We start from the raw sequence: 15,935 nt of genomic DNA on the forward strand, positions 1-15,935 counted from the left end.
TGCAGATTGGCTTTAATCATTAATATCTTGAAACAAAATACGGACTCTGTGTTTTGTGTCTTGGACTTAATTTCATTTATTGTTTATCGTGGATTATAATTTATAAGTGTTTTGTTTAATTAATCTGCTTCGTCATGGATGAGGTAGATGTTTGTGTTGTTTGTGAACATATTGTTTCCGATGAGTGTAAGGCCATTATGTGCGATGAATGTGATAGATGGCAACACAGACATTGTAAATCTGGTAAATAATCCCTTTATAATTCTTTAATAAGTTTCATTCGAGAAACGGACCTCTATAAAAGCGTAAACTGAGGAATACAAAGCTATTTTTTGTTATAACAGATGGTATTTACATCTTTATAATATATAGCGTCAGTACATACGTATATACTTGTGGGGTCGTTTTGTGTATTTGTTTTAGTTATATAATATTAATTAATATCAAGTGCTTATATTCTGTGTTCAATAAAATAGTGTAACGAAATGCATAATAATCAAGGTCTTTAAATGTATACATAATATACATATGTCTGCAGGATGCCTTATTTCGTCGTGTTTTGTACATATGGATGTATCATGGAATTGTAACGGCTATAAATATAAACTTTTAATTAAAAAAATGGCATTGTCATAATAGAATTTGGCATTAACCTTATTATTGCCACAATACAAAAAAAAATGAAACAAAGAAATTTGTATCAGAACGATTCGTATACTTTTTAGGTGTAACACTTGCTAAGTACAACAGAATAGTGAAAGGCGTAATCGAACTCTCGTTTGTTTGTGTGCCATGTAGAGAACGGCCATCGGTTGAGGTCATGGAAGTATATCTTCGTGACGACAATATCTCGGAATCCGAGTCCGACAATGAGTCTGTGCCCGAGTCCGATCATGAGTCCGTGCCCGAGCCTGGCCAAGAAACCGAGTCTGAGTCCGACCAACAGTCCGAGCCCGAGTCTGATATGGACACTTCTATGTCAATGTGTTGATCTGTGTGAACCAGTTTGTGGTCTTTGAAAACAAGTGTTGGCTCTGTTTCTGTTTTAAGTGTGAAACTTTGTTGCTGTACATAATCTATGTCGGTAGTTGTATTAAGTTTAATAAAAGTTTTTGTGTTTAATACATGTATGTAGTATTTGTATAAGATGGTTTGTTTGTTACCCTGTGTGAAATATATTGTTTTTTGTGTTAAATAAGAATGTAGTATATGTTATTTGTGTGTTTTATAAATGCCAAAATAAAAACACACGAGACAATAACATTCTTTTTATTGTTATGTTCAAATTATTCGAATATTATGACCGTTGTTTCAAATTTACATGGAAATCTAAATATTTTATTGAAGAATGCTAAAACATCTAAATACTCATTAAATCCGTTTGTTTTACACAATAATCCTAATCTTTTTTAATTGATTGGTTAGTTGTTAGTTGATTCAAAGGTGTTCTTCATTTTTACAAAGGTGCAGATTAAATCGATTTAGATATTAACGACCCGTGTCAAATAATGTGTTAATCAATATTTAACAAAGGTGGAGATTGGGTAAATTACGATATTAACGACCCGTGTCACGTAGGTGTTAATAAGTATTTAAGGTGTTGATTAATTGATTGAATCATGGACTCAATTTGCAGACGAACCATAATTAATTTGAGGCATATATATCAACAACAACAACAACATTTATAAACTAATACACAAGTGTAACGACATGGATGATAATTATTTTGCAATTTGGTAATATTTATAAAAATCATGCAATGGAAGAAATTAACAAATATTTTACTGATTCATACCGTAAGATTTTTTCTTTTAACATCGATAATGATAGTTGTTAATAAATATATATTTTGAAAGATAAATGATTTCTATATATTTCTTAGATAATATAATCTTTGTATATTGGACATATTAATAAGAATAATATATATATATATATAATACTAAGGCATTCTATACATAGATGGTGACGTCACTACGTTATTGTCACCTCTATGCTTAGACGCATCACATTCCCCTGGTTTGGGGAATTATGCTTTCGCCAAAGTAGTTCTGCGTAGGAATGAAAATGTTAATATTGAAAGAAAACTCGTTTTTATTGTGTGTTTAAAACGGAATGTTGTTTGAAGAAATGTTATTAAATTATGTTTAAATGTGATTTTGAATCTCTATTAAGCCTGATAGCGATTATAAGAAGCATGATTACCAGACCTTCTTTCGCTTTCACTTTTCATTCGTAAAAGAAGTGCTACCCACAATTCCTTTCGCGATAGTACACAGGTCAGAAAGACCGGTGTGTACACAATGATACTAAGGTAATTACTTTAATTAGACATATCGTTCCCTGGTAAAAAAAACATACAAGTTATGTTAGTCTATGCCAAAATATAACTTTAATTGGTCAACTCGTACCTGCAATAAACATAAAAAACATCTAATGCATGTAAACACCCATCGCAATTTGTTTCCATAAAGAACAAATATTAAAAAGGTACGAGTTGACCAATCTGAAAAATTACTAAAGTACGAGTTGACCAAGTCGGGAACGAGTTGGCTAGGGTACGAGTTGACTTAGGTACGAGTTGACTGGAAACCGTTGGAATAATCTCCCCTTCTGATCGCCCACGAGCTTTCAAACGGTTGAGATCCGGTATTGTATACGTTTGTCACATTGTTTTGAGATCAAGAAGTCATTTCGGCGCTTATATATTTCAGTTTTGTTTTTGAACTTGCAATAGCTATCTTTTAATTGTGATTTGGTGTATTTCGACGTTGTAAAGTTTATAATTCAAAGTGGCATTCATTTTCGCGACCTAGTCCTAGAAACTCGGTGTGAGTGAACGAAGGATTTGTGTTGACTTTTCACTTTAAGTTCAACTGTGTGTTTTATTACCCATTTTGTGATCTATTAAAAACACGTGCTTCGCGCATTTGGACACTTACAGTGTGTTTTACACTAGTGCAATAATTGACGCTTTTGATGTGTTTATAGTGACTGTGTGATATTTGCATTGATTGAACACTTACACTACGCGACCCGTGATTTTTGCCTAACTTGCGAAGTCAAGGCGGGCATTTTGCTTTTTGGGTGGAAAATCACCGCGGTTTCACGTGACTCGTCACTCCGACGTCGCGCGAGAACAAGATAATCTTCGCGCTAAATACCCTCAATGTTGTGGTGATTCGCTGCGATTCGCCGCAATTCGCCGTGATCGCAGTGACAACGATGACTCGCCAATATAGAAACCGAATCGTATCGATAACTTTATACATGCACATAAGGCTTCTAATGTTCACAATTATCCGATAATCCAACATCAAAAAATAATCTTGAACATTTATGTCGGTTAATATGTTTGAGAATTTCATTAAAACAACCATATGACTACGCCATTTTTCAGAAGTGTAAAGAGTACAGCGCACAATGTGGGACACAGCTTTCATTGGACAAGGGTATTTATATTTAGATTGATACAATACAATCTTACAAAAAAACGTTTTATTGCGTCAAATGCCTTCATGTAAAAAACGTTTTCCTCCTGGAAATGGTGCTATTAATGCATAATATTATCAAAACATTTTTTTCACACGTAAAGCGTTGTAACAAATTAATATACAATTCAAAACAAATATACCATAAGTATAAATGTTCCGTTACAGCGATTTTCCTCCTTCTTTATAAAGTACCGGTAAACGGTACTTTCCCAATCGAACGAAAATTCCCAAATTCCCAAAACGGTACTTTCTCAATCGAGCGAAAATTCCCAAATTCCCAATCGGCATCTGGAAAAATCCCAATCAGCGTCCGAATTTTTTCTCAAAACGATCGAAAGTTTCGTAAAAAAAACAACTTTCGGCGAGCGAACAAAGAAAATCGTATAGTTGTGTGTAACCACGCGCTCGATTAATTTCGGGTTTTATTATTCAGCGCATTCAATCAATAGAGTTGTTACTGTTTCCGGTTCTTTTGCCAGGCAGTCGGCGTACTGTTTTACGTCGGTTTGTAACCTTATCGTAGTTTGAAATGAGTCATAATAGCAAATATTATGCCAAAAAAACAATCGGAACCATCTATCACAGGACACATTGACAGCACTAATGATGCTGTGCAGGGAGGGATGCAAGCAACTGAGTGATGATCAAACATCAAAGATTGTTGAAATTTTCACAAAAATGAAAGAGAGAGACATTGCTTTAAAAGAGATTAAAACAACTAGTAATTGATTTGGTGTGTTCTTTATAATATTTTGTTATTTATATAAACTTTATAACTTAATGGTCATTAAGGCATGCCTGAAAATGATTATTTAAATGGGTATGTTCAATTAAGTATGAACTGTATGATGTATTCAATAAGACCCAAACTTCACGACGCGATTTTCCCAATTTAAGGATTTCACGACTCGATTTTTCCCAATTTTGAGGTTTTCACGACTCAATTTTTCCCAATCGGACCGGTACGGGTACTTTTCCCAATTGGACAAGGAAAATCGCTGCGTTAAATTCCCAAATGAGAATAAAAATTTATAATCCGAAACACACTTCCGATGTTTTAATGTTAACACGACGTTAACAAATGCTTTCAATATAGTCATCATGTATATTTCCCGACAAATGAGCGCGCAAATTATGCGGCAATGTACAAGGTCAAGGTATACGAGTGTGCAGGTATTGATTTTTTATACAAACTGCGTAGCGCAGAGAACATTGAATTCTGTTGATTTCGGTTAAATGTTTCTTTGGTATTTTTAAAACTGTTATATCGCCAACAATTTGATACTTCTTTTAAAGTCAATTCAAATCAAACAGAGAAGTAAAACATAATACATTGACTTGTATAGTTTTTTTGTTGAGAGACCATCTGAGTAAACGCCGAAAAATATATCCAAACTGTTATTTTTTTGTCAATGCCTTTTGATCCATTACCGCACTTAATTGACAGCGTCATCCTGTTGTTTCTGTGATTGTCACATCTTTTCACAGTTTGAACACGTACAAAGAGTGCCAATTAGACACTTGAACAAACACTATCACCCGCTGGACAGTACACACTAAATAATCAAATGTTGAGGTTTTTTTTGTTTTTGGCGTGAAAACCCAGAGAAATGTATGTACATTATACGTCATCATAATTTATTGAACTCTGCGAACGCTAAGTGCTACGTTGATATACTCGTGTGTTTTTTTTCAGCAAAACAAACACAATGTTTAACGGCTTTAATATATAGGCAATGATGTAATAACAACAAATTATTTACCACGATCTCATAATAACATGAACTTAAAAATAGAACAGTAATGTATTTCCGATTTCCGGCTTATCAAGCATTGTGAATGTATGTACAACGCTCGGAAAGTAACGCAAGTTATCCGCATTGGAGCCTGAAACAGAAAATAAATAAGTATAGCATATTTTAGTCCAAATAATTAGATGTAATCTACGTTTCTTTCAACAACGTCATTTCATGTGTAAGCGAGCTCAGTTTTGATTGGCCAGCTACCATGTGCAATTCAATAACAATAAGGTCAAGCGATGTCTCGATACAGGTGCAGACCGGTTTTCGTTCACTGTCAAAATTGCGAATACTTTCATTGAAACAAAGAAAAAAAAATAGAAAACCAGTTTCGGGTTAAAATGGCGGCTGTTTTTAATGAAATTTTACGAGATTTTAGCATTTTCGCAAATCGGATTTTTCTTGAGCCAAATTCTCAATATTTTCGCAAATGGCTCAAGTGGCGAACGACAGCGCGAGCCCTGATTACATTTAACCTTTAAATGAAAGTGTTACTTAAACAATTTCCCGTGTCTTAAGGCGCGAATATTTTGCTAAACACTGTTAACAAAAGGGCTACACGTTATAATTCTTAATGGAATGCAAAAATAAGTATTAACATTATTAATAACGTCAATTAACACACACGGTAAGATCAAAGTTTAAATGGAAAAATTATATCATATTTCTCGTAAATTACCAAATTATTAGTTTCGTCGAAATCAAATACACTACGCGTCCCGTGATTTTTGCCTAAATCACCGACACTCGGTGGTCATTATTTATTTTGGGTGAAAAATCATCGCGATCTCGCGCGTTTCATCACGCTAGGTCGAGCATGATCACCGTGTATGCTATAAATATCATCTCCGCGGTGATTCACCGCGATTCACCCCGTTCACGGTCAACGCAGTGAAGAACAATTTTCCTACGTTGCATGTACATGTCTAATCTTCATATAATAGCAATATGGGATTATTAGCATTGTTGGCAGATATAAGAGAGTAGCCTTTTTAAAATTTCAACATGTATTTCACACCCATGTCCCTGACAGGTTATTTTTTACTTTAAATGCTGCGTATAAAACAAAACGGTGTTCGCACCTAGCTGTATGATACCGCAACTGGAGGAGTGATAATTGGGTTATTGATTATGCCATTAACAGTTTGAAGCCATGGAGAACTCATAACTGATTGTAATGTAATAGTCGTATTTTCCCAGAGTCTCTCGATTCCCCGATACATTCGTTTCAACTGTCTCAATCACATTCATTAACCACAGTCCTATGGTTACATTTAGTAGCACACGTGGTCAGAAACTAACAAGTTCGAGTAATAAAGCAAAGAGATTATGATCTGAACAATTGCATGGGGTCCGAAATGAACCAGAATGCCACCAAATCAAACGATTCACCGCCTAATTTTAAGTGCCACAAAATATGTTTGAAACATTTAAAATAACGATAATTCCGAATGATCACAGCTTCCATTTTCATAAGTATAGGCTGTTCAACATTGCTCGAGAAATTATAAAGACAAACGCTTAGTAATATTCCATTAAATGAATTTTACACGCTTCTATTTTATTAAATAGATCTAGCAGCCGAATGGTGATTGGAGAAGCGTACATCACCTGAAGCAATGTGTAAATTTAAAATTAGATGCACATGTAAGTCATTTTATGAAAATCAGGACGAAGTGAAAGTATTAATTTTACAAATAAACCAACATTTGATTTAATTCAAATGGTCGACATTATTTATATTCGTGTCGTCTGTGTATTTGAGCAACTCTTAAGCAAATAGATATGGTTTATTTCAACGTTTAAAGCAAGTCTCGTTTCCGATATTAAACTAATTGTATGAAGTATGCAGAGAAACTGACGAAATGTTAAAACAATCGCGTAGAAGTAAAAATATCAGGTTATTATCTGTACCTGTTTCTTTCGGAGTGAATACTCGTTGTGGCTGCGGAGAAACTTGAGAACAAAAGAATCTGTAGCCGCGAACTTTGTTGGTTTTGCGTGAGCCATACTGTGCAATTGTTATTTGCAATAGTATTGTTAAGGTAGTATTTGGATTGTTAAGACTTGTCTCTTTATAATTAGTAGATTTATTACGCAGGCTCTTTTGAACAGGATGCAGCGTTGTGTCAGGAAGCATTTTCCGTTTATTTTTTCAGGTGCCCAAGACAGGAGAAAAGTGAACCTTATTGCTGGGGACTCCAATGTTCATCGGATTAAGGATATTCTTCCTGACGATATAGCTTTCAAATACCTGCCAATCTCTGGTGAGAACATGTAATGAAAATGGTATAGATCAGTAATTAGTTTCAGGTTTGTTTCTATTAATGGTATCACATGTACATATTTTTCTAAACGTTAAAACGAAATGATTAATGAAATAAACAAAAGGTTACCGTTTAAACGGTATCCATATGTCAGTTATAAAAGCGTCATTGACATCGCATTTCCAAACTGAAAGTAATGATTATTTCCAGAAGTTATATTCAGATCATAACCCATTTGCGCCATGACGTCATATTAAAACCAACTGTTCTTGCCGTTGTCGAATCATGGGGTTCACGTTTTCTACTTACATGCTGTACTATTTTATAACAAAGACGAATAAATATTGATCCCACATTTCTTCAATAAGACTACACCTGTGTAATTTTTTTATTGTTTTCTACCTAACAAGATGTACATAAAAACAAGTATCTGTTTATTAAATTAAAAATGAATGCAGATGAATAAATGTCGGGAAATTTTTCTCATGCACGTTGTGCTGACGCGCGTTGAATGTTCAAGACAATTCGGGGCATGATCATGCAAAAAATAGCTGGAAAATTTTCCCGAGCTCTTTGTGCCGACGTGTGTCAAATATTCAAGAAGTCTAGGTCGTACATGGTGTTTTGTTATGTTTACGCTGTTGTGAATAAGGGCCATCTGGCACACATGATAAAAATGTATACGAGTCTTTTTTTAACAGCTTTTAATAAGTTTTGCAACATTGTAACGTAATGAACTAAAATGGATTATGTTGATATCCACAGTCATTTAAATGTTTACTGTTTTTGTAAACATTTTTGAGATAACACGAAACGCCACCATTTAAACGTGATACTCATAGTTTCTATAAATGATGTAATTATTTCATTTCTTTATGCTTGAACAGTTCAAATTTCAAGTCCTAAGCTTCGTATTGCATCAATATAATGTTAAACTTATTATGCTGATGTGCAATGATTGGGTTTTCTAACTAATTTGCATAGTTATTTTAAGAGTGTGGAATATTTTACAGATTGTAGGGAATTGTATTTGCAAACTTTTCATTTTAATCCTGAGGCAAAGCATGCATTTTCCTTTTGTATTCATTCATTGTATATTTGTGATGCATTTGCACATACATTCGCTAACTCTGTTTTCAAAGGTGCCAAATTTTCTTGTGATCGTTTTCGCCATGCATTGTTTAGAGACTTGCGGAAGATGGATGTTCAACAGCTGTATCTTCATCTAGGCTCAAATGACATTCTTACGAATGAAGCGGTGTTTTACCGGTACATAAACAATTATAAAAAAGCTTTGATATTTAAATTTAATGTAGTTGTTTCCCATAACTATATAAATTTACATAACTAGCATTTTACATGGTTATTCCTCAATGAGTCATGGAAACTTGCAATCATTGTAGAAGTGTGATCTAGTTTCTAATTTATAAATAAAGTATTTCACAATATTTTCTATTATCCATGTTAATTTGACATTTTATTCCCCCCCCCCCCCCAAAAAAAAAAACAATTAGGGGGAGAGCATATAGTCGCCGCTTCGTCTTTCCGTCAGTGCACAATTTTTGTCCGGGCTATTTCTCAGCAACTAATGACCAGAATTCAATGAAACTTTTTGAGAAGCTTCAGTACCAAGAGGAGATGTGCATTTAATCAGCGGGTTCTGGTCGGATGATTTTTCACAGAGTTATGGCCCTTTGATGACCGGAATTCAATGAAACTTTATGGAAAGATTCACTACCAAGAGGAGATGTGCATATTATCAGCGGGTTCTGGTCGGATGATTTTTCACAGAGTTATGGCCCTTTGAAATTTTCCATTAACTGTACATATAGTGCAATTCTTGTCCGGGCTATTTCTCAGCAACTAATGACTGGAATTCAATGAAACTTGATGGGAAGCTTCACTACCAAGAGGAAATGTGCATATTATCAGCGGGTTCCGGTAAGATGATTTTTCACAGAGTTATGGCCCTTTGAAATTTTCCATTGTACATATAGTGCAATTCTTGTTCGAGTAATTTCTCAGCAACTTATGACGGTAATTCAATGAAACTTTATGAGAAGCTTCACTACCAACAGGAGATGTGCATATTATCAGCCGGTTCTCGTCGGATGATTTTCCACAGAGTTATGGCCCTTTGAAATTTTCCATTGTACATATAGTGCAATTCTGGTCCGAGCTATTTCTCAGCAACTTATTACGGGAATTCAATGAAACTTTATGGGAAGCTTCACTACCAACAGGAGGTGTGCATATTATAAGCCGGATATGGTCGGATGATTTTTCACAGAGTTATGGCCCTTTGAAATTTTCTATAAACTGTACATATAGTGCAATTCTTGTCCGGGCTATTTCTCCCCAACTACTGACTGGAATACAATGAAGCTTTATGGGAAGCTTAACTACCTTGAGGAGATGCGCATGTTATTAGTGGGTTCTGATTAGATGATTTATTTACAGAGTTATGGCCCTTTGAAATTTTTAAGTTGCTAAACCATCCATCGTATTATTTTGTCCAAAGTTATGCCCCTCAAGACGTTTCCTTTTATCTGAATATATAGTGCAATATTGTGACAAAAAAACTTTGGGGAGCATCACCTGTCTCCGACGGTTTCTTGTTTACCATTGAAATCACAAGCCTCATAATTGTATTCATCTATTGATGAGCTTCTTTCACAATTTAATTGATAATCCACTCAAAATGTGTGTCCTTCACATTCAGAAAGGTGACACAAACATTAAAATTGAATTGTTAAAAAAAAACTAGCTCACCATATCTAGTCTCCCATAATAAGTGTACCTTGAACTTAGGTTAGCACATAGGCGCCATCATGGATTTCTTGTTTGATAAACCTTTACAGAAGATTTAAAAAGAAATCTCGCATAATTTTTGCATTTTGCAAATGAACTTCACAGAATTTCTGTATTTACAAACAAAAGCACACTTTTTCTGCATTCACTGATAAACACAAACAACTTCTGTATTTTGTAATTAAAGGACACCGGTTTTCTGCATTTTTACAGATAAAAATCACAATCCTATGATATTTTCTCAATTATTTTACAGATAAACCTCACAATCCTATGATCAACGCAGGAGCCATCGCAGTCTGTTCTCTCTTAAAGCAGGGCGTCAACTTGGCCGACCGATTTGATTATGTAAGCTTTATTGTTTGTAGGATCTGAATATTATTGCAAATAATTAAGCATTACTCTGTGAAAACAGGGCTTAATGCATTTGCGTAAAATGTTGTCCCAGATTAGCCTGTGCAGTCTGCACAGGCTTATCAATAACGACTCTTTCCATCTAAACGGGATTTTTGTTCAGAAGAGACTTTCATTAAACGAAAAACTTTATAAAAGCAAAAAGTGTTGTCCATTAATTAGATTGTGTGGACTGCCTCTACATGTGCGGATTGTCTCTTTATTTGTAAATACTCATGTTACGACGGTGTTGACGTGCGCCGTCAGGCGTCCGCTGTCCGCATTGTGCTTAAAACTTACCTTTGCCTCTAAAATCAAAGTGCTTCCACCTACAACTTTGAAACTTCATATGATGATGCACCTTGTTGAGTTCTACATGCCACACCCATTGTTGGTTCACAAGGTTAAAGGTCAAGGTCACTGTGAACTCTCAAAAAAATTCTTACAAGCTTTAATTAATTCAAAACTGCACCCGCAGCCGAGCTTTGGCACCCGTTATGCAGTGCTCTTGTTCTGTATTGTACTTTCAATGATTATTGTACGTTCAATTAATACATCAAACATGTTATTATTCCCGCCTTCGAAGAAGAGGGGGTATATTGCTTTGCACATGTCGGTCGGTCTGTCGGTCGGTCCACCGGGTGGTTTCAAGATGATAACTCAAGAACGCTTGGGCCTAGGATCATGAAACTTCATAGGAAGATTGATCATGACTCGCAGATGACCCCTATTGATTTTGAGGTCACTAGGTCAAAGGACAAGGTCACGGTGACCTGAAATAGGAAAATGGTTTCCGGATGATAACCCAAGAACGCATACGCCTAGGATCATGAAACATCATAGGTAGATTGATCATGACTCGCAGATTGATTTTGAGGTCACTAGGTCAAAGGTCAAGGTCACTGTGGCCCGAAATAGTAAAATGGTTTCCGGATGATAACTCAAGAACGCATACGCCTAGGATCATGAAACTTCATAGGTACATGTAGATTGATCATGACTCGCAGATGACCCCTAATGATTTTGAGGTCACTTGGTCAAAGGTCAAGGTCATGGTGACCCAAAATAGTAAAATGGTTTCCGGATGATAACTCAAGAACGCATACGCCTAGGATCATGAAACTTCATTGTTAGATAGATCATGACTTGCAGATGACCCCTATTGATTTTGAGGTCACTAGGTCAAAGGTCAAGGTCACGGTGACCCAAAATAGTAAAATGGTTTCCGGATGATAACTCAAGAATGCATACGCCTAGGATCATGAAACTTCATAGGTAGATTCATCATGACTCGCAGATGACCCCTATTGATTTTGAGGTTACTAGATCAAAGGTCAAGGTCACGGTGACCCGAAATAGTAAAATGGTTTCCGGATGATAACTCAAAAACGCATACGTCTTGGATCATGAAACTCCATCGTTAGATAGATCATGACTCGCAGATGACCCCTATCTATTTTTTAAATATATTTATGTGAAATACAACAATTTCTTTAGATTATTTATGAAATTTACATGTGTATCTCAAAATTAGATGTGAACGAATCACATACCAGGAATCCTTATATGGTTTTCACAAATTTAACTGCAACTATCTCGAGTTGTGGAGGGCAAATTTAAATATTGCTCAGATTTGTGGACCGTGAAATGGGCTCAATTTTTAAGTTAATAATGTGAGTTTGAGATGATCATTTACTATTAAATTTATCATCAACATCATCATCATTAAACATTGTCATAATTATCAACATCATCATCAATGTATATTAAATGGAATGCATGTTTATGTTGACTGGTTTGCAAATTTGACGTACATGAAGCATTTTATTTTTACAAAGTTCGCAGAATCAGATGAATTTAGTTGAGTGTTGTCAGGCAAATTAATTGGTGAGAACATTTATCTCAATAATATCTTCTGAAACATTCCATGAAAGCGGAAAGTATTGTTCTTGATTAGCCTGTGTAGACTTCACAGGCTAATATGGGATTACCATTTGCACTAATAAAGCCCGATATTCACAGAGTGTGTCTCTTGTGTTAAACAAATCTTATTTTCTTGTCAGCTCTCCATTTGGCTGCACTATATGTCCAGGTGACTCTTGTGTTAAACAAATCTCTTTTTCTTTCCAGCTCTCCATTTGGCCGCGCTATTTGTCCAGGTGACTCTTGTGTTAAACAAATCTCTTCAGAGCTCCAGATAAGGGTCGTATTTTCGTAATTACGAATTATTTTCAAGTCCGTTGCGTATTTATTTTAAAATCTTGTCGTACCATTAAGAATTACAAAATCAAGTTACGAATATTATTTTTACATCGGTTCATATCGATTTTTATTGAGTTCGTATATAGAATGGTTATCGGGTTTGTTTAACAAAGCGCATGTTTTTCAAATAAAAGCGGCGTATACAGTCTATCTGTCAAAAACATTGGCGGCGCCCAGAGAGCGTCCTAAAAATCTGCAAAGCGTCCAAAAACACGCTTTCAACATTTTCTACGCAAAGTGAGCCGAAGTTAAAAGTTTAGAAAGACATTATAGAAAAGATCTTATACGATGTTGTATGTTCAGTTGCCGACACAGTCGGAAAAGCTAAACAAAAACGCGACACAACTGGTCCAAACTTAAACACAAAAAACAACATTAAATGAGTGGAAGGGACAAGTCCAGTGGCTAATCGGTGAAAAGATTGAAGGAGAGACCCGTTTTAAATGTGAAATATGTAAAAATTCATCTAAGGCATGTAATCTAAGCACAGTTTGGGCATCTGTAGGTATTGGAAAAATAAATTTGTATAAAACTGAAAAGGATCTGTTGAACTCGTATAAATAAAGTTGCTAGTATGTTTATTTTTATTGTTTTTGCATGAAAATTAACATTTTTATTTATTTTTAGGTCATTTAGAAAAAATAATTATTATTTTCCAAAACTTAGGAGTAACGTTAAGAATAAAATTTCAGAGTAAATAATTCTTTTTGAAAATCTGGTAGTAATTTAAGAATTTCACAAAACCTTTTCTGGAGCTCTGCTCTTTTTCTTGTCAGCTCTTCATTTGGCCGCACTATATGTCCAGGCAGGACTAATAGATATTTTATCCAAGAACGGTTGCCTTGCCGATGCTTCCGATGTCCTGGGTTGCACTCCACTGCATATGGCGGCATTAAAGGGACATCAAAACATCATTGTGAGTAAAATGTGTGTGTTTTATCCACGTTCTAGGCAAACCAGACTTAATGCAAGTGCGTCAAATGCCATATAAGATGGACCTGTGCAGTCTGCACAGGCTAATCTGGCACAACACTCACCACAGGTCTGCACAGGCTAATCTGGGACATCACTTACCACAGGTCTGCACAGGCTAATCTGGGACAACACTTACCACAGGTCTGCACAGGCTAATCTGGGACAACACTTACCAAATAGACTAGAGTTTCGTTCAGGGGAGCCTTCCTTTTTTAAGAAAAATCAATAAAAGCGGAAAGTGTTGTCCCTGATTATTTGATGCAGACTGTACAGATTAATCTGGGAAGATATTATACACATGTATAAAGCCCAGTTTTCCTCGATGTAGATTTGTTTTATACTTTATGAGGTTTCATTCAAAAGCCTTTATTGTGTATGGGCCTACCTAACTAACTTACGAGAATCACAAAATTGTTCTAAGTTTGATTTGCAAATTCAAGCATTTTTTTACTGACAGACTTAATAAGGATAAAGCATTATATTACAGTTAAATAATTGTGTAGTCCAGCTGTAATTAATTGTTAGATATATTAAAAAAAAAATAAAGCAACAAATTGAAAGTGTTTGTTTACACAATTTAAAATGCTTGTCAAATAATGGTCAATTTTTGAACTAAAATCAGGTAGAAATTTCATGAAGTGTGTTTATTTTTAGAAATGTAAATGTTAAAGCATAACAGGGTTTTGTTTAATTCTGAAGCTGTTGCCAATCTTAGTCTAAACCCTCAGATTATTTGTATTCATATAATCTTCATCCAGGTTTCAATAAAACCTACGCCTAAAAAGTATTTGTCCATCAATGAAAATGTGCCAAAGTTATCCCTGGGGAGCATATAGTCGCCGCTTTGTCCTTGGGTCCGTGTGTCCGTCCGTCCGTGCACAATTTGTGTCCTGGCTATTTCTCAGCAATTAATGACCGTTATTAAATTAAACTTTATAGGAAGCTTCACTACCAAGAGGAGATGTGCATGTTATCAGCTGGTTCGGGTCGGATCATTTTTCACAGACTTATGGCCCTTGAAATTTTCCATTAACCGAACATATTGTGAAATTCTTGTCCAGGCTATTTCTCCGCAACAAATGACTGGAATTCAATGAAACTTTATGGGAAGCTTCACTACCAACAGGAGATGTGCATATTATCAGCTGGTAATGGTCAGATGATTTTTCACAGAGTTATGGCCCTTTGAATTTTCTTTTAACTGTACATATAGTGCAATTCTTGTCCGGGCTATTTCTCCCCAACTACTGACTAGAATACAATGAAGCTTTATGGGAAGCTTAACTACCTTGAGGAAATGCGCATGTTATTTGTGGGTTCTGGTTATATGATTTATTTAGAGAGTTATGGCCCTTTGACATTTTTAAGTTGCTAAACCATCCATCGTATTATTTTGTCCAAAGTTATGCCCCTGAAGACGTTTCCTTTTATCTGAATATAAAGTGCAATATTGTGACAAAAATAACCTTTGGGGAGCATCACCCGTCTCCGACGGTTTCTTGTTTCAACATTATTGAAGACTAGAGCCCCTTCTTCAGAGCCTTACTAAAACTATGAAAGCATGATTTGGGCGATGCTCTGTGATTAAGGGGTTTAATGCATGTGCGTAAAGTGTTGTCCCAGGTTAGCCTGTCAGAGCCTTACTAAAACTATGAAAGCATGATTTGGGCGATGCTCTGTGATTAAGGGGTTTAATGCATGGGCGTAAAGTGTCGTCCCAGATTAGCCTGTGCAGTGCGCACAGTCTAATCAGGGATGACACTTTCCGCTTAAACTAGACTTTTGCAAAGAAGAGACTTTCTTTACAAAGACATATCATACATATTTATGACTACAAATGCGTTAAAATACGTATCTTAGTGATAAAGGGTTAGATAGGCTTCACAACTGTGAATGCATCTCTTGTACTTATAACTCTTGTATTTTTAGTA

The 15,935-nt window shown here is 35.4% G+C and overlaps 2 protein-coding genes and 2 long non-coding RNA genes across 6 annotated transcripts in view; 3 read left to right on the forward strand and 1 right to left on the reverse strand.

Moving 5' to 3' along the window:
* The window catches only part of LOC127843709 (endonuclease/exonuclease/phosphatase family domain-containing protein 1-like), a 560,124-nt gene that overhangs the window by 240,362 nt on the left and 303,827 nt on the right, over nucleotides 1–15,935 (forward strand). The window lies entirely within an intron of this gene.
* Nucleotides 1–15,935, forward strand: part of LOC127843721 (uncharacterized) — a 238,962-nt gene that overhangs the window by 207,511 nt on the left and 15,516 nt on the right. The window lies entirely within an intron of this gene.
* The window catches only part of LOC127843705 (uncharacterized), a 253,090-nt gene that overhangs the window by 200,562 nt on the left and 36,593 nt on the right, over nucleotides 1–15,935 (reverse strand). The window lies entirely within an intron of this gene.
* LOC127843724 (uncharacterized) lies at nucleotides 2,597–13,939 on the forward strand. Its single transcript, XR_008032304.1, has 5 exons — nucleotides 2,597–2,652; nucleotides 7,456–7,563; nucleotides 8,706–8,832; nucleotides 10,631–10,722; nucleotides 13,806–13,939. It is a non-coding gene; the product is annotated as an uncharacterized LOC127843724 (long non-coding RNA).

The sequence above is a fragment of the Dreissena polymorpha genome, chromosome 9 (genome assembly GCF_020536995.1).
Source record: "Dreissena polymorpha isolate Duluth1 chromosome 9, UMN_Dpol_1.0, whole genome shotgun sequence".
Lineage (NCBI taxonomy): Eukaryota > Metazoa > Mollusca > Bivalvia > Myida > Dreissenidae > Dreissena > Dreissena polymorpha.